The sequence below is a fragment of the Eschscholzia californica genome, unplaced genomic scaffold (genome assembly GCF_041429995.1).
Source record: "Eschscholzia californica isolate CP2 unplaced genomic scaffold, dmEscCali1.0.p SCAF_1, whole genome shotgun sequence".
Taxonomy (NCBI): domain Eukaryota; kingdom Viridiplantae; phylum Streptophyta; class Magnoliopsida; order Ranunculales; family Papaveraceae; genus Eschscholzia; species Eschscholzia californica.
In genome coordinates, this window is record NW_028238198.1 from 58,301,637 (window position 1) to 58,321,246 (window position 19,610).

At 36.5% G+C, this 19,610-nt stretch overlaps 1 long non-coding RNA gene across 1 annotated transcript in view; it reads right to left on the reverse strand.

Moving 5' to 3' along the window:
- The window catches only part of LOC147567830 (uncharacterized), a 155,892-nt gene that overhangs the window by 17,749 nt on the left and 118,533 nt on the right, over positions 1-19,610 (reverse strand). The gene's annotated exons all lie outside the window — the stretch shown is intronic.

The following is a 19,610-nucleotide window of genomic DNA, read 5'->3' on the forward strand; positions in this document are numbered from 1 at the left end:
CCTAACCCTAATCTTAATTTGAATGTCGAAGATGTTCCTGGTAGACCCTTTGAGCACGAACTAACCGATGACCCTTATTGCTCGTTCCCTGGACCATTGACGTCTCACCATGGTAGGATTACACTAGACTTTGATGTTCAAAATGATGGCTCTATGAGCAACTTTGGGGATGACATTATTCTGAACTTTCCGAGTTTTGACACTTGTAAGGAGTCAGTCTTAGATGCCATGTTAGGAAGGTCTGATATTATAACTGACTGCGAGGCTCTATATGTCTTTGACGATATTAATGACGTAGTAGTTACAGACATGTTGGATAGTTTGTCAGACTATTTACCTAAGGAAATCATGGACCTTGACTTGGTCCCCGAGCATACTGCATTACTCTTAGAGCCTAGTTCGACGTTCCACATGATCTCAAACTCAATTGTTGATCCCTTTTGGGACACTTCAGACGTCTTCCTGAAGACGTCTATAGACATAGTGGATGTTTTATCCACTAAGCTTGCAGATGACTTTTTGCCTTCGACTGACCTCTTGACCCTACACTTGTATGTTGATCCTTTTGATGATTTCTTAGTCTTCACTCCTTGTATTTATGCCTACTTAGTGGATTGTGCACCCACTAAGTTTGGGGATGGTTTCTTTTCTTTTGTCGTCTCGCGTGCACTTATTTACTATTTGATATTATTGTGAGACGATTAGCACCTGTATATATCTTTCTTTCGATTGATCCCCAAATCTTTCGTCTTTTGCTTTATGATCGTTGAATGGATTGAGATGGGAATTGATGTTTGTGGGTATCATCTCTGGAAACCCTCCACGAGACAAAACTCGTGCTCTCGTTCATACGAGAGACTCAAAGGCTAGTTGCATAGCTTGATGCAATCGAGTGATCCCGCGTGAGTGTTCTTATACTTATATGGTCATGCTTATGCTTCATTCTTATTCTATTTATTGATGTGTTAGGAGCGTTTCACTTTGTGTACTTTTGAGACGTGGTTCGTTCCAAGTTTGGGGATGGCGATGTATTTATCATCAACTTGGAACTCGAATACATAAGTCTTGGTAGTAGCAATTTTTATCTTCTCCGGCTATGGTAATATCCTTCCACTCTTCTCTTTAACATATTGTACCTCTTATCTTTTGGTGAGTAGATGCGTAGAACATTGAGGACGATGTTAGCATTAAGTTTGGGGATGGGGATATGACCTTTTGGTCGCATGACATCATGACCTTAGATTTCAAAAGACAAGAGGGTTCAACAAATTGACCAAATTTGAAAATTTTTGGGTAGATTTGGTATGATTCTAGTGGTTTTCTTAAGTATGTTGATGCATGTGGTTCTTTCTTGATAAATCTTATGCATGTTCTTAGTCTTTTCATGAATGTTAAGTCCTTTGGTGTTGGTGTCTTATCATGTGAGTAGCATCTTAAGGAAGATGGAACACTTCTAAGTGACCTAAAATAGTCATTAGTGGAGACTTCAACCCATGTGAGATATCTGAGCCTTTCTATTGCTTTTGAGTGTACTCTTCCGCGCTAACTCCGAGTAGATAGAAGAGCTACTTAACTTCGTAACTTTCAAAAGAGCTTAGACGATCTCATGAGCTCAACTTCCTCAGCCACTAGGAGTGACATCATGATAGCGAATAAACGTCACTCTTGTAGTCCATGAAACCAAATAATGGTGTTAACTTTAGGGAAACGGATACTCTACCCGTTCATTCATCATACTACTCCCGAGAATGAAAGCATGAGAAGTAAAGAAGAAAGAATGTGAAAGCAAAGTGTGGAAGATAAAAGTGATTTGTTGAGAATACTAGTTTGTATTTTTGTTTTTGGTGTTTGGTTATGTGTGTAAAAAAAAGCAAAGAAAAGGAAAAAAAAAAAAAAAAAAAAAAAAAAAGAAGAAAGAAAGTTGTTGTGGTGTAAAAGTTCATGTGAACTTTTGAGTTTTTATGAAAGTGTTGGAATAAATAAAGTATTCAAGGCAAAAAGTCAAGTTTAAAGGTTGTTTGAGTGTTCTTTTATCGGTGAAGGCGCCGACATTCTCGGGATTTCATCATCTTTCATGCCATCACTTGTATCCGTTGACCTTTAGGAGACATTATTAGAGAGTAGAGTGGGTGAGAAGGGTGAGTGAGCTTCCCCATTCCATTAGTGGTTATTTCCATTCTTAAGAGATCATTTCGTTTTATAACTTGTTATCCTCATTTAATTTTGTATGTGTTGAGTTTCCTTTATTCCATGCTCACACATGAGAGTGAACCATTATGATTCGATTTTGAGTGATTTCATGTTTAAGAGCGTATGACCGTGAGGCCAAAGTCGAGGCGAAATGTGATATGATAGGAAACAAAGTTTTGTTACTTTAGACTTAGATGATGCTCATGATGATGGGACACTTGCACTTAAGTATGAAATTATGAGTGCAGAGACTCTTAGCATGCTTTTGTGTTTATTGGTTTGATTCATATGTTTGACATACTCAAGATTCTCACTTGTTAATCATCACCTTATTTGCATCGATAGTTGAATTCTTTTGTCTCTTGGAAATCTTGAATTTTGTGGGTGTATTCACTCGAAACCCTCACGAGACAATACTCGTCCTTTAGGGGTAACCTAAGGGTTTAAAGGCTTGTTGCATACGCTAAATGCAATCGGGATTCCTTCGAAAGTGAGTAGGTTTTTGTTTTGTTTTATTTGCTCGAAGACTAACAACTATGCAAAAAATAACAGGGTGAAGGGAAAGATATTACCTGATTCCAACGTCCTAACCGTGGGTTGTCTCGCAGAAAGCGCTAAGTTTAATGTCTTCAGCCAGACAAAACAAATGACTCGAAAAAATAGAAAGAATTAACCTACGGGATTACAGAAATGTGACTAACTGTAAACCAATAATCGAAACATCTATGGGTCCACCCAAACACAAAATTTTCAGTGAACGATAGTCTCACACTTGAGTAATTTGGTGATAGTGTAAGTGAGACTATCAAGAAAGAAGGGCAATCCCCAAACTTAGACGACAATAAGGTCGTTAAGTTTGGTACTACACCATAGAGAATACCAACCGCATAAAAAAGGTCTTTATATGGATGATAGACAAAGGGAGCGAGTGTTTCAAAATCTACACCTGTATCTGAAGGACAAAATGCAAAAGTATCTAGATGACTATCAATGACACCCGAACTTAAACTAGGTTTCTCTAAAACAGGTGCTTCGGGTTCCTTCAATGGAGAAACCCTACTATCAGACTACAGTCCCTAGAAGTTGGGTCGGATAAACATTCTGTAATATCTTTTATCACGATGTAATCAGGGTCCTCGAAAAATTCTAGATCATCGCCTAAGTCAGATGGGTCATTACACTCATTTAACAAATCGGTCAACCGTGATTCATCATCCTCAGTTGGGAGTTTAGGTTTCTCATCATCTTCAACTCTAGCAGACTCTTCATTTTGGCCTGAAGGGATTTCAAGTTCGGTACAAAGAGAGTATATCTCAATATTGGGCTCTATCGTTTCTGAGATTTTGGGCTCAATAACGATATTTTCGGGAGAACTATACTCCTCTAAAAATGTATCCTCATCATCATACACAGGGTACTGTGTACTCTACTCTATATTGTCCTGGAATCCTCTTCTATAGTACTAGTTCTCCTACTGAGTATTTCTTCTATAGTTCTGCAAATGTTTTCAGTCTTTTTTTCTAAAATCTGACAAAATTCGAAAATACTCTTTTGAAGATCACTAACAGTTTGGGCCGATGAAGATGATGTTAAAGATGATGTAAAAGATGAAGAGTCAACAGTTTGACCGTTATCCCATTGAGGTTGAGACACGTGTGAAGCATAAAACTCTTCGTTATAATGCATGTAAGAGTCATTAGTTTCTATGTTATCCCATTGAGGTTGGGACACATTTGGAGCATAAGACTCTCTACTATAATGCATGTAAGATGATATGTCAGGATATCTATAATATGGTTCATAACCTTCTCGAGGTTGATAATAATCCCTACGACCATCATTATGCACATTGTATCTAGGATGACTAACACTATTCTGACAATTTGCTAAGTACCACCATGGTAGATTTGAAGATCTCTCATCACTTCTGTCATTATGTTGGGACAATGATCTATCTATCTACCTTTCAAGTATTTATTTTTTTTATTTTATTTTTAAAAAAAAATTTAAAATTTAATTTTTTTTTTTTTTTTTTAATTTAAATCGAAAACCGATGAAGTACTACGAAGATCCTAGAAGGAAAACAACCACAATCAAGTTGACTCAACAAAGCAGCCTAAACAAAATCTAGACGACAAACAGGTTGGTCAAATTCACTTAAAAGTCTAGACAGCTCCTACTTCGTAACAAAGCTTGAACTATAATTGTTATGAGGGTTACTCCGTCAAAGTACTATGGTCAAACGATTCTTGGAGACAGCCAACGATGAACATTGTGATAATCGTCCTACCTTGGATAACGTTTCCTCTTCTCGAGGCGACCTTTTAAAGAATTGAGTGACACTTCCCTTTTTGGAATGCCCAAATAAAAATCGAGTCCTTTAATTGTTTCAAAGATCTTATGACCTCGAAACCCTAAGGCAATGTCTAAACCAGATTTTAATTTAAGTGAGGTTTGGGATTCGCAACGTTGTTTCCTAAATGGGCAAGAGATCGGTGATGAAATCCGGCTCCTATCTTGTAATGGGGTTTGTGCCATTACTAAAGACAATTAAACTAAATAGTTCGTCAAATCAATTAGGCACACAAAACACACACAAGGACCCACTGACAGGGGATTCGTGGGTGGTGAGAGAAAGTTACCTCCCGTTCAAGACGGGCGACGACCTTTGTAGACGACCCGGGCCACTCTTTCCTCAAGTGTTCGAACCCGAGGCTTCTTTGGTTTCGATTACAATTTAGCCCTTTTAAATTAGGGTCAAAACTTAAAACATAAGAAGAAAGTGTAAAAAGTTTAAAGTCTCTCTCTCTCTCACCAAAATAAATACGAAAAAAATAAAAACTGTAAATTTCTTCTTTTTGAGGTCCTCCTCCTTGTTGCGCCTCCTCTTCAGCTCCTTAGTGTTCTACACACCAAAAACAAAGAAGCAAGTCAAAGTATTCAAAAATGCAAAACTAACCAAAAATAAAAACTTTCCAAGATTAGAACAAAATAATAACTTAGTCCCCGGCAGTGGCGCCAAAAACTTGATAGGCCTGAAAGGTTACCCTAAAAGGTCTATACCCGCAAGTATATGGGCGTCAAGTAATAATTTCGGTAAGACCGGGTCGATCCGCAGGGACTAAGTGAAACCTATCCTAATACTTAGAAGTAACACGATTTTCTTTTCAAAATTGGTTTTTGGTGATTAAAGAATAAAATACGAAAACAAATAATAATGAACTCAAATGCGGGGAGAAGTCTAAGGGTTTCAGAATCTACCACATAAAATCATCTTTAGAACAAATAGTTAACTAGTCAATTCTCCTTTTTTATAACTCGGAATTTCAGATAATGAACTATCTTAATTCCGGAAGATATTGTCGTTTAAAACCAATAATCTATAACAATGTAATTGTTTATTTCGAAAAATAAATCTCTAAACTATTGTTTATCAATCAATAAGCATATATAATCAAAGAATCTAACCTAAGCATGATATATCAAATTTAAAAGTATAAACAATGAAAATAAAATCAATCAAGAAAATTAACAAAATAAAAAATATGTCTCTAAAGGTTCAAGTATGAGTTTCATCCTAAAACCCTAGAAAAAGAATCTTAGCTAATCATGATCAAGATTAAAACTAAATAGGAGAGAAAAAGGAGAAGAACTAAACTTTCTCTCTCTGGAAACTGTTTCTTGCTGATTTTCCCGTTTGGCAACCAAACACGCCCTAAGGGAGCAGTTTTCTCGTCTTTTCGGAAACGATTTCTCTGTGAGAAAATAATTTTCCCACGGATTTTCTCGTCTTCCTCAACTAATTTCTCTCTCTGTTTTATTTCAATCTTGTAACTCAGAAGATCAACACCAACATAAATTTAAGAGAAATATCATATAAGATGAAAAATTGAAAAGAACAATTTATCACTCACTTTACAAATCACTCTCTCTTTCAATCTCAATTTTATTCACTCTCTGTTTTCTCTCTGAACCTCTCTCTCTCTCCACAGTAATCTTTGTTTCTCACTCACTTCCTCTCATTCCCTGTTTTCTCTATAAAGCTCTCTCTATACTGTTCTCTCTCTCACAAAAAGAGAAGTATAGAAGATGAAGAAGAAGGAAAAGATAGATGAATAAGAAATAATATTCTCTTCTCTACAATACTCTCTGTCTCTCTCTGTCTATCTATTATATCATGAAGCTCAAGAGAGGATAATCTCCCCAAAGATGAGATACCCTTTATGATGCTTCTGTTATGTGTTTATATAGAGAGAAGAAGAAGAATTGAATTCACCTTTCTTCCTGAAATCTCTCTAAATCTTCTCTTGATTTTTCTCCATAAATCTATTTTGAAAGGTTCCCTTACTTAGGATAGAAAGATGATGAACCCCCTCTTTCTCTGTTTAAGAATCAAGCGAATGAAATCTTTCCTTCTTTCTTGAATTAATTTTTCCATTAATCTTGCTCTCCAAATTTCTGTTTTAGTTTCTAGAGAGAGAAGAATATCCTCTCTTAATCTCTGTAGAACCCTTCTTTCTCTCAGAAACTATCATTCTCAATCAAATCTTTATCTTAAAATAGTAATAGGGGAATATCCAGCTTCAATGTCTCGGCCAAAAGATATCAATTGAGGTCTCTCTATATCTTCTTTTTTTTCAAAACTTTGTTTCCCTCTCTGTTTCTTTTTCAAAAAGATATCCCTTTCCTTTTCTAAGAATAAGAAAAACTAATAAGGGTCATTTAAATATGAGTTAATTTCTATATGGCCCCCTACTTTGTGACCAGCTTCCTTTATGGCCCCCTTTTTTTCGTAAATTCAAATATGGCCCCCTATTTTCAAGTAAATGTCATTACTACCCTTCCTTTAAATCCTTTTCAAAATTTAAAATAAAAATAAAATCTTAATTCCACCTCATTTCCCTCTCCACCACACATCTCTCTCCATGTCAACTCTCTCTCCACATCACCTCTCTTTCCAACTCACCTCTCTCTCTCTCCAACTCACTCCTCTCTCTCTCCAACTTACCTTCATCTTCTCCGATTAAAGTCGCCGGCCGGAAAATTTTTCGGCCGGCAACCTCTAAAACAAAAATATATATATTTCCTCTCATCTCTCTCTCTCTCTCTAAAAGCTCCGGCGAAGGGGGTTTCCCTTCGCCGGAGCCGTGAACAGACCAGATCGGTCTGTTCACGAGCAGACCTCTAATGGTCTGTTCGTGAACAGACCAGAGACCTCTAATTGTCTGTTCGTGAACAGACCAGATCTGGTCTGTTCACGAACAGACCATTAGAGGTCTGCTCGCCAACAGACCGATCTGGTCTGTTCACGGCTCCGGCGAAGGGAAACCCCCTTCGCCGGAGTTTTTAGAGAGAGAGAGAGATGAGAGGAAATTTTTTTTTTTTTGAGTTCGCCGGCCGGAAAATTTTCCGGCCGGCGACCTTAATCGGAGAAGATGAAGGTGAGTTGGAGAGAGAGAGGGGAGTGAGTTGGAGAGAGAGAGAGAGGTGAGTTGGAAAGAGAGAGAGGTGAGTTGGAAAGAGAGATGAGGTGGAGAGAGAGAGGGGTGAGGTGGAAATAATTTTTTTTTAAATGTTTTAAATTTAGAATTAAGAAGGGTAGTAATGACATTTACTTGAAAATAGGGGGCCATATTTGAATTTACGAAAAAAAGGGGGCCATAAAGGAAGCTGGTCACAATGTAGGAGGCCATATAGGAATTAACTCTTTAAATATTAAAAGAAAGGGGTGATAAGGATGGATGGGAACTTTCCTGTTTTCATTCGTTGGCTACCAAAGAGAAGTATGATATGTAGCATGGGACATTGTAAGAGATTACCACGGGACCCCACTGAATTAGCGCCACGTGTCCTATAGCAAAAAGTTAAGTGATTTCTTTTTTACCTAAACTTTGACCCGCTCTAATTTCTCCACCTGAACATCGATTTGACCTCTGTTTTCGCCTACGGACTCGTCATGGACCCCACTTCTCATCCGAGTACTAAAACTTCCAGAACACCATCATCTCTAAATTACCAAAATACCCCTAGGTTCGTCTTTCTCCCGTTTTTATCCATATTTTTCACTGAACTCCGTAAACACACATGAGAAAGAGAAACAAGTAATTCATCAGAGTAACTGCTCGAATTGGACTAACTAGCCCTAGTTAAGAGATTCAGATGAGACATTTTCATGTCTCATCAGCCGGCTACCATAATAAAAGTAAAAAAAAAAAACTTTTTCTTTCTTCCTTCTTCCTTTTCTGCTCCTTTAATGGCCAAAGGAAGTTAATCTTTAGAATCCACATCTCACACAATCTTCATTAACACATATATCAATACCCATCCTGCCATTATGGTCTCAGATGAAGACACAATCCTCAATCTCAAACATAATTTTTTAATATACCCTTACATTGCTGATTACTAGTTCGTTTTATCAATTTATATCAGTATCTTGATTTTGGGTTTAGTTTAGAACCTCTAGATTGAATTTAGGTGCCCACATTCCACTTTTGATTTCATTGTTGAAGCATTCGATAATCCAGTTATGTAATATTTAGATTCATTAGAAGTTAGTTTTTTTGTTCTGATAAATTCGACTTTTCGTTTTTGAAAGAAAATTGGAGTTTTATTTATAAACAATACTAGTCCTCAGTGTGTACGATTTTTTCATGGCTTGAAACTAGATACATTTATGAGGCTCTTATATGGAGAGCTCTTTTCATGGACTTGAAGATTTAGCAGTAATGTTAGTAGATTGAAGTGTACTATTGCAGCATTCATTTGACTTAAATAAACTGTAAAACCCTAACCTCGTGAAATACCCATTCGATTTAGTTGGAACCCCTTCGCAGAAGGGTTTAGAGAGAGAGAGAAAGAAGAGGAGAAGAAAGGAACAAGAAGAAGAGAATTTTTTTTAAGATCATCGGGTGAAGTTCACCAGCTGGTGACTTCTGCCGAAAAAAAAGAAAGAGTAGAGGTAGGTGATAAACACCCTCAATTTTGGGCATTGCCTCTAACCATATTTGGTCAACTTATTTTGACCAAGTCTTAGGTGCAAAATACACTGTCTTAACAAGTTTGGACATTGTCTATAAAATTTCCCTTGTATAAGGGGTGTTAGAAATTGGGCAGAAACCAAATTATATTTTATTGGGCTTGAGCCTGGCTTGAGTTAGTACTCAATATGAAAAGGGTTAGATAGAGAAAATGCTTTCTTTGAAGTAACACGAGGTCTTTTTTTGGGATAGTGTTCTTGGTGGTTCCTTTGCAAGAGGATGTGCTTTTTTAAAGATATAATCTAATAGAACAAGACTCTTTAGTTTAATGGTGTTTTTCTATTGTGTACTTCCAAAGGTTAGTAATTATTTATGAATATTTATCTTTGTTGTAAAAAAGAGATTTAAGTGTTGGAAATTTCACTACTCATGCATATAAATTATGAATAACACAAATAATGAAAGTAACCCAAGATGTCTATTTGATGAATTAAAAAGATGTAAAAGGTTGTAGGTACTTACCCGAATCCATAACTTGAAGATACAGTAGATTTCAGTATTACCCTTAAGATTTGGACAAAATCTTCGTAACTTTTGGACAAGATCTTCTAAACCTTGAGAATGGACGTTGTTTCTGATTTCTCAAAAATGGGGGTTGAGAGATCACGTCTCTCTTCCCTGATTTAGGGATTTGTCCTAAATAAAATGAGAACTGCATAAGTGGTTACTAGCAGTTATCCAAGTAATTATTAATATAAAGAGCCCATTATTCTTTGATAATTATTTTGAGGGCTCTACACATGACATATTGATAATATGTTCCCCATACTTTAAACTGATATTTTATGGTCCATAATGTATAAATCAACTAGATCACCTTTCGGGACCTTTAAGTGATATAACGTGTACTATGTAACTAATACATATATTAGTCCACATCAGTCATTAGTATTAAAAATACTAACAATCTCCCACTTGGACTTTATATGTTTCCTGAATCACATAATACAAGAACCTTAGTGTGCACAAAAATTGTTATTTCACGACTTTAGATATCACGTACAATCCGGTTCATTAATCACATTAGCAAAGGATCAAAACGGCGTTCGTCGCATTAGTTCATGACTAGACCTTTAATGGTCACATTACTAACGTTATTAACAACATAGATGAAGTGTGGATGTGTAGCTTGGAAATTGCATGCAATGTGATCTAAAACATGTCTATTTCCAACTAATCCAGTGACTCCATAGAGTCCAACTTTCTCCCAATGGTGTCCTCAATAGAAAGTTGATATCCTTATGTTCAGAGCACCAAAAAAAATACGTAATTTCATAAACTACGTAAGGTCAATACAAAAATAAAAAATGTTTACTGAGCACAACCAAATGGATCCGAAAAATAAGACAACAAACTCTCACTAATCAATGGGATCCTAGAATCCCTATATAAAACCACAAACTCATGGAAAACTTTAGGCGGTAAATCTTTAGTGAGTGGTTCACCATATTATAGTTTGTGTTCTCAATGGATACCAAAAGACTCTGAATGTTATCTGTTACCGCAAGGTACTAAATAACAATGTATTTGGACTTTGAAAAGCTTTCGTTGTTATTTAAGTACAAATTAGCTGCCTAATTGTCATGTTAGATTCTCATTGGTCGGTTTACGTATCCGACCACTTTCTAATTTAAAGACCAAAATTTCAAAGCCAAATTGCATGATTGATGCTTGAAAGCATGTTAAGAACTTTGCTTTCATGGTCGAGAAGGTCATAAGGGATTGTTTTACACTTTCCAATAATTAACCCTTCCAACCACCACAAAAATGTAACCTGATCTGGATTTCTTAGAATAAAGATATCCAGCAAATATGCATCGAAGTAACCCATGATCTTTCTATGATCGTTTCTCCTCAAAGTAAGCATGTAATCTTTCGCTCTTTGCAGTTCTCTCATAACCCGTTGGAGGACCTTTCAATGGTCTAGGTCTGGGTTACTTAGATATCTACCCAACATTCCTTCAATAAGTGTCAAATCCGGACACGTACAAATTTGTGCATACATGAGACTTCCAACCACATACGATTTTGGGATTATCTCAGTTTACTTCTTCTCAAAATCGAACTTCAAAAGTATGAGCAAACTAAACTTATCGCCTTTATCCACTGACGTATCTTCTGGTGAACATTTCTCCATGCCATAGCGACAGAGAAATTTAGCGATGTAGGCCTTTTGGGAAAGACTAAGAGTGTCTGAAGAACAATCTTGGTCAATCTTGATACCCAAAACATAAGAAGCATTTCCAAGGTATTTCATTTTAAATTCGCTCGAGAGAAAGTCCTTGGTCTAATGTTACAAGCCCATATCACAGCTTGCTAGTAGAATCACACCTACATACAGTTCTAAGATCATAAATTCGCTCCCACTGATCCTGAGATATATGCACTGATCGATACTATTTTCTTCATAAAACCGAAAGAGGTACGACCTCATCAAAATTTTGGTACAATTTATTAGGCTTAGAGAATTCTTCGTAAAGTCAGACGAGATGAGAATACCTCTTCGAAGTTTATTCCTCCCTTATGAGTAAAGTCATTGGCGACTAGACGTGCTTTATATCTTTCGATGTTACCTTTTGAATCCTTTTTTGTTTCGTAAATTCATTTACAACCAATTGATCTCACCCTACAGGTAACTCGACAAGATCCTAATGTTAATGTCGTCCAAAGACTTCAACACTCCTTTCATGGCCTCAATCCAATCATCAGATTTTTTAGCTCATTTTGACTTCATTAAAAGAAGTTAAATACTTCGAACCTTAAGTCATAATTGTGCTCATTAAGATAGACAACAAAGTCATAGTGGATCTCCTAAGTAGTTCCTTAATTCAAGGTCGTTAATGTCAAACAGATCTCTCTAACTATTCCTCTGTTTCTTTTAGAGGTGCTTCATTAACTAGTACGAGAAAAGGGGTTTTCACCAAATCTGGGATTAACCAACATGATTGTATATGATCAAAAAAAAAATTATTCACAGGCTGAACAATAATAGTAACAAAAAAAAATTGGTTATTGTTAGTCGTGACTCTAGGACGAATATTTGTGTACCCGTCTTCAAACACAATCCCTTTATTTTGAGTACTCCCACTGTAATCAACATCCTCGACGAACTTAAAGTCCTCTAATTAAAAATAAAGACTGTTTGAGCGATCAAACTTCTTCTAGTAAAGTCCTCTAATTTAATGCAACGAGTCATTATTGAAGCAGAGAAGATAATGTTTGTCATTCCACGATACCTAAGGGAATGAACCACAAATATCTTTGACTGACTCCACATTTGCCTTTATGGTGTTTGATTATATATCTTTAATCAATTTAAGTACCAGAATCTCCAGTATTAGGATTTAGAGAAGTATTAAATGATCTAAATCTAAATGAACAATTAAAACCAAATTTGTCCAAAAAGAAATAGAAATTAGTTCCGTCTGAATGACGGTACTTGAAAAGTTTCTTCTAAATTCAAATAACAATCAGTACATAATTGAACTAAGAATAAAGAAAACACCAATTGCTTCCACTGTAAGGTTGTTTTACAGCCCACAGAGATGTATCTTTCACCATCAATCGGCTTTCAATAGTGGGGGCAAACCTTTCTTAGCACGGCAATCGGCGTATTCATAACACATTTTCTTCACAACACCAGTCCTTCTGCAGAAAAAACATGAATGTCTTGAATCCAAATTTTTTTTGCCTTTGTCTTGTGAAGTTATTGTGTTTGCTATACCTTTATCCTTATTTCGCTTATTCAGCCTTTTTACTCCTGAAGTTGATGCTAGGTTGGCACTTTCTGTCTTTCCCGATTAATCTTATTTTCTTCCTGAACACAATGTGCAATGAGCTCGTTCAAGCTCCACTTCTCCTTCTGAGAGTTAGGAGATCTTAAGTGTGTTATAAAGAGCAGGAAGAGATATGAGGACCAAATAAACATGTATGTCTTCAGACAATACAAGTCTTAGTTCCCTGAGTTTGGTCACCAGGTTAAACATATCCAAAATGTACTTCCTTATGTTCCCCTTACCGTTATAACCGCATGGTGACAAGCTTAGATAGTGTAGTGCTTGTCTCCACTTTCCCACTCGCTGAAAAGAGATCAGAGAGTTGCTTGAGGAACTCCTTAGCACTCGCCTTAGTCAGTCCACTGCTTATCGGGTCTGAAATTGAGTTTTGCATGATCATCAGACTCATCCGATCACATCTCTCCCATTTTTCCATAGCAACCTTCTGTTCATTAGTATTTGAGCTGGACAGAGGCATTGGGGATCCATCCTAAGGGAAATGTCAAGATCCATGCAACCAAGCACAATCATCACGTGCTTCTTCCGTTTCTTAAAGTTAGTGCCGTTAAGCACCGGAATGTTGTTTATGTTGGTAGATATAGATGATACTAAATACAAAAGACAATAAAACACACATGCTCATACAAGAGTTCAATATAATCATGCATAAAAATTAGGTAATTGAACAAATATTGCAATTTGTGGGCCAATTTCAGGATATCAAGTGTAACATTACTACCTAGTCTTTGGACAGAGATAATAACTTACTAGTGATACTTTCTGATATTGATACAAGATCTGCCAAGTGATTCTTTGGATCGACACAATACTCGCATGACACCTAAATATATCACATATCTTAGTCATAAGGCAATTTGAAGCTTCCCTTAGACCTGTCAAAGTAACTTTCCTTTTGACACTTCACATGGACTAAGACATGTTTATCTACGCCAACTATGGTATTTTACCCGACAGTGATCACTTTGGTGACATGTCAGTTCAATCCCATAATTAATGCAACAACCATCTAAGTTCTTGACAAATTAAAATCATAATATTTTGTGCAAGATTAAGAAATAACCAAACCTTATGCTTAATGATTATTGACATATAATCACTTGATCATGTATCTAATTACAGATGAAACAAATATCAACATAGATATTATATGCACTAAAGATTGAATAATCCAAATGACACATACGCATGAAATCATCGTCAAATTACCATAATTAACAATAAACCAAAAATCATATGTGCATTATGTAATATTAGAAACATGCGGCGGTGCCTTCAAACACCCAATTAAAGCATTCAATAATAACTCACAATTCATGCATTAACAAATAGAATAAGTACATTGATGTGAGGTAGATACAATACTCCAAAATGAGTAATTAGAGGTCTATAGGTGCCCAAATATGATGTCACATGCATCCAAAATTAATGTTACGAGCACCCACACTAACTGCTAAAGGCGCCCTAAAACTACTAGCATCTGGTGATATAAGTGCCCCGCCAAAATGTTGTAGGCACCATATGAATGCTATAGGCACCCTATAAATGCTATAGGCACCCTACCAAATACTATAGGCACCCCATCTACTGGTTCCTCTGGGCACCCTTAGTAATTGCAATTGGCCGCCCACACTGGAAACATTTTATTTATTGTCCGTTATTAATGTCAGGGTCAATAACAAAATATTGTTTGTTAACGTTTAATTCCTCGAGTATCTAAAGCAATTGTAATGGTATCTAAATTTCTCTATACATTTTGATTTAGTGAAAAATCGTGTTAGGAGGAATTAATTGATACCCAATTTTCTCTCTAAACAACCGAATAAGAGAGATTATGCAAGGGAGAAATTAAAACCTAATCAATATTTCTCTCGTCCAAAATCGATATTTTTGTGACCCAAAATAGTTGACAAATTAATAAAAACAAAATTATTCTAACTAATTCTTGATTTTCTTTGTAAATAACCTAATTCGAGAAATAAAATTTAAAATTGGTTATGATATAATCTACCAAAAATATCTGTTAACTAATTAATATTCAACGAAGAAATGATGGGAGAGGGAAATAAGGAAATATAACTACTTATATTTTATCTCTCCCATCAGAAATTTAAGAAGACTAGGTTCCCACCCCGCCCTACGTACGGGCGGGGTAGATTCCTTTTGGCTAACGTCGTTATAGTAAATCACAACAAAATATATTACAAAATAAATAAATCAAAAGACTACTATTCACTTCTCCAGATAAGTAGATTACAACAAAAATAAACTAAATAAAAAAAGATGAATAACATAAAATAAAATTCTCTAAAGACATAGATGAAAACTAATGTAAACCAACACAAAAAATATAAATACCAAAGCAAACAAAAATAAAAATAATGAAGATTGAAGAAAATTTTCTTTTTTTTCTCTACTTCACTGATCCTTTTGTGTTTCTTGTAACCATTTGTTCACTAAATTGAAGTTGACCGAGAGATATAGAGACGATGTAGGATATAACCGAAAATGGTAATTTTTTTTTTTAAAAGATACCAAAACTTTGTTAGGATAAAAAAATATATATAGCACTAAGTGATATTCACTTCAAAGCGGTTACAAAAGATTTTCTCCCACTAATATCTTAATCCCACGATCTTCTTCAGAGCGGTACAAAAGATTTTCGATCTTCTTCAGAGCGGTTACAAAGATTTTCGATCTTCTTCAGAGCGGTCACAAAAGATTTCTCCCCACTAATCTCTTAATCCCAGGATCTCACGATCTTCTTAAAGAATAAATATCAACCAAGTTATAAATAGGGAGAGAAATACGTGGGTAAAGAGAAATACGTGGGTAGTAGTTATTGTAGGGATATTTTAACCAAATTTAGTTTTTATATCAATCGTCGGATGTGTTCCCAACCAAATCCTCAAAAATAAAAGGGGCGGTTAGACTTATCCCTTGAATAACTGACTGAGTTGTTTTAATATAATAGACAAGGTTTCCTCCCCGTCTTACGGACGGGGAAGATCCCTCTTGGCTAACGCCTTTGAGGAAGAGAAAAATAAATTTAAATTATAACATAAATTACATTAACTTCCCTTAATTTGTAAATCATATTCCAAAATCAATAGAGGAGAGATAACCGTGTGTTTAAACAGAAGAGAGGGAAAACTATATTTATAGAAAAAATATCACTAACAGAAAAGACTTGATAAAAAAAAGGGTTATTTCCCTAATGGCCCCCAACTTTGTGACCAGCTTCCTGCCTAGCCCCCTACTTTACGAGAAATGCCCATATGGCCCCCTCCCGTTATAACACCGTTACTCTCTCTCTTCCATTTCTTTTCTCTCTCCTCCAACATGTTTTCTCTCTCTGCCACCTCGTTAAAACCTGCCAACTCATCATCTTCTCCGGGAAGGTCGTCGGCCGATGATGGGCCTGAAAGGTTACCCTAAAAGGTCGCCACCCGCAAGTATACGGGCGTCAAGTAATAACCCGGTAAGACCGGGATCGATCCACGAAGATAGGAAGGTAATAAGAATATCGAGAAAGTCTAGCCCACCGGTCTAGGTGTCAACCACTAACTCAGACTAAAATGAAAAGATGATAATTGGGATTTTGATTGATTTATAATAAATAAACAAATAAAACGATCTAATCTAAAAGTGAGAGGTGAGAGAGATTCGGGAAAAATGGTCGAGCAAGAATAAAGTGAGGATACTTCGATCCACAAAATCGATAGTGACTATTACTAATAATCAATAAGCGTGAAAAGTTAGTTAACTTCACCCATTTACTTGGATTGGTCAACGAACTCTTTGTATAACTCAGATTCTAGTCCATGAACGGTCTAAAAACCTGGAAGATTTTATCATTAAAAGCATTAAAATTCATTTGTCACATCAAAACATGTTTCACGAGTATCCGAATACAAAAGCTAGCTAGACATGGTGGAACAAATAATAAAAGTAAGAAGATAAAGTAAGACAAAATTAAGATTGAAATCCCCCTTTTTCGATGATGGCGCAAGGCTAGGATCGTCGGAATAAATGGTTCATTAAGTGCTGCTGATCTCCCCCTAGCAATATCCAGATTTCCCCTTAATAATGCAGATTAGGTGTCCCCTCGGTGAAAACAGGGTTCCCTTTAGTAACAGAGTTGTCTTCTTCCTCAAAAGCAACAACCACCATGAAAGCTTCACTTAAGCTTTCTCTCTCTATAAAATCAACACCAAAGCACAAATAGAACTCAAAGGAAGCAAGGCAATGATGAATCAAGTAAAACCCCTAAACTTTCCGGCCAAAATTGTGGCCGGAACAACTCTAAATCAATCCGGCTAGATGTAGCTTTTCCGGTCAAAACAGTGCATGATTTAGTCGTTAGAAGGTCCGGCCGAGCTATGCTTCAATGGAGCACTCGGTTTCCCGAGCTGCTGCTCCTGTGTAGGTCCCGAGCTGATTCAATGAAGCCCGAGCTGCTTCTTCCGGCGAGGTTTCCTTGCTGTCCCGAGTTTCCAACCGAGCCGGACCGAGCTCCTCCTTGATGAACCCGAGCTGCTATGGTATTTCGTGCTATGGTATTTCGTCTCTTCTCGTGTCGGCCAAAGCTTTGGCCGGTTTAGCTTTCCGACCGAGTTTTTGCCGGAATCCTTCACCCTCTTTTCTCTCTCTCTCTAAACTCCTCTAAACCCTAGCTCCCCTTCAGAAGATGACCTGATTTTTTGCTTTTTATTTTCCCTCTTTTCTTTTCTATAGGAAGCCCAAAGACTAAAACTCTCTAAAATTTCAAGTCACTTGGTGGGGGTGCCTACAAGTTTCTTCATTTGTCTCTTTTCTTTCAACTCTTGGGCCTTTGGGCTTTGGATTTTGGGCTCTATTAAGTAACCAAGGGGTGCTTGCATAATTGTTTCTACTTCTTCTAATTTTCAGAAAAGACAAAAATGTCCCTCGACTTCTTTCCTCCGTAACTTCTCCGTCCCAACTCCGATTCGACTTCCGTCTTCACCGCCGGACTCACCATCGACTCCACTTTCCATTGAACCTCTGATTTCACCAAAATGACCAAAATATCCCTGGTGCTATTTTCCTCCGACTTCGTCTGCATGAGATGAAAACGTGATGAATCGCTTTGTTTTATTCCAAATCAAACATCAAACTCCAAATAAGGTACCTACCAAGAAAAACACATAAATAGTTAGAAATAAAACTCGAAAAGAACTAACTCATCAAAGTTAAGTGATCCAAAGGTGGCATTTTAACGCCACATCAAACATCCCCAAACTTAAAATTTGCTAGTCCTCGAGCAAATAAACAAAACAAAACAATAAAGTAAAATCCTAACTCACTTTCGGAGGAATCCCGGTTGCATTTAGCGTATGCAACAAGCCGTTAAACCCCTAGGTTACCCCTAGAGGACGATTGTCGTCTCGTGAGGGTTTCCAGAGAATATACCCACAAAATTCAAGATTCCAAAGACATAAAGGAGTTCAACATCGATGTAAATAAGATAATGACAACAAATGACACACTCAAGCATGCTAAACAAGCGAATCAAAATCGATAAACTCATATAAATGTTAAAAGTCTCCTCACTCGTAATCTCCTCCTAAAATGTAAGCGTCCAATCATAATGAGCATCATCTAAGTCCAAAGTTGCAAAACCTCGATTCCTATCTTAGTACATTTCGCCTCGACTTTAGCCTCACGGTCATACACTCTTAAACATGAAATCACTCAAAAATAGATAATACGGTTCACTCTAATGTGTGAGCATGGAATAAAGAGAAACTCAACACATACAAAACAAATGAGGATAACAAGTTTTAGAACGAAATGATCTCTAAAGAATGGAAATAACCACTAAAATGGAATGGGGAAGCTCACTCACCCTTCTCACCCACTCTACCCTCTAACAATGCTTCCTAAAGGTCAACGGATACAGGTAATGAGATGAAAGTAGTGAAATCCCGAGAATGTCGACGTCTTCAATAAAAAGAACGCTCAAACAACTACTAAATTTAGCTTTTGCTTTGAACACTTTATTATTCACAACACAAACAAAATAACAAGTAAACTCAATATTTTTTTTTTCTTTTCACTTTTTTTCCCTTTTTTTCATTTTTTTTTTTTTTTTTTTTACTCTTTTCATAACAAAACAAGAACACTAGTATTCTCAACAAACAACTTTTTCTTCATTCTCACTTTGTTTCACATTTTTTTCTATACTTTCCAAGTCTTCATTCTCGGGAGTAGTATGTGAATGGGTGGTGGAGTATCCGTTTCCCTAAAGTTGACACTATTGTCGGGTTTCATGGACTACAAGGGTAAGGTCGCTATCCTGATGTCACTCCTAGTGGCTAAGAAAGTTGAGCTCATGAGATCGTCTAAGCTCTTTTAAAAGTTACGAGGTTGAGTAGCTCTTCATTCTACTCAGAGTTAGCGCAGAAGAGTACACTCGAAAACAATATAAAGGCTCAGATATCTCACATGGGTTTAAGTCTCCACTAATGACTCTTCTAGGTCCCTTAGAAATGTTTTTTTTTCCTTAGGAAGCTACTCATATGATCAGAAAACAAACACTAAAGGACTTAACATTCATGAAAAA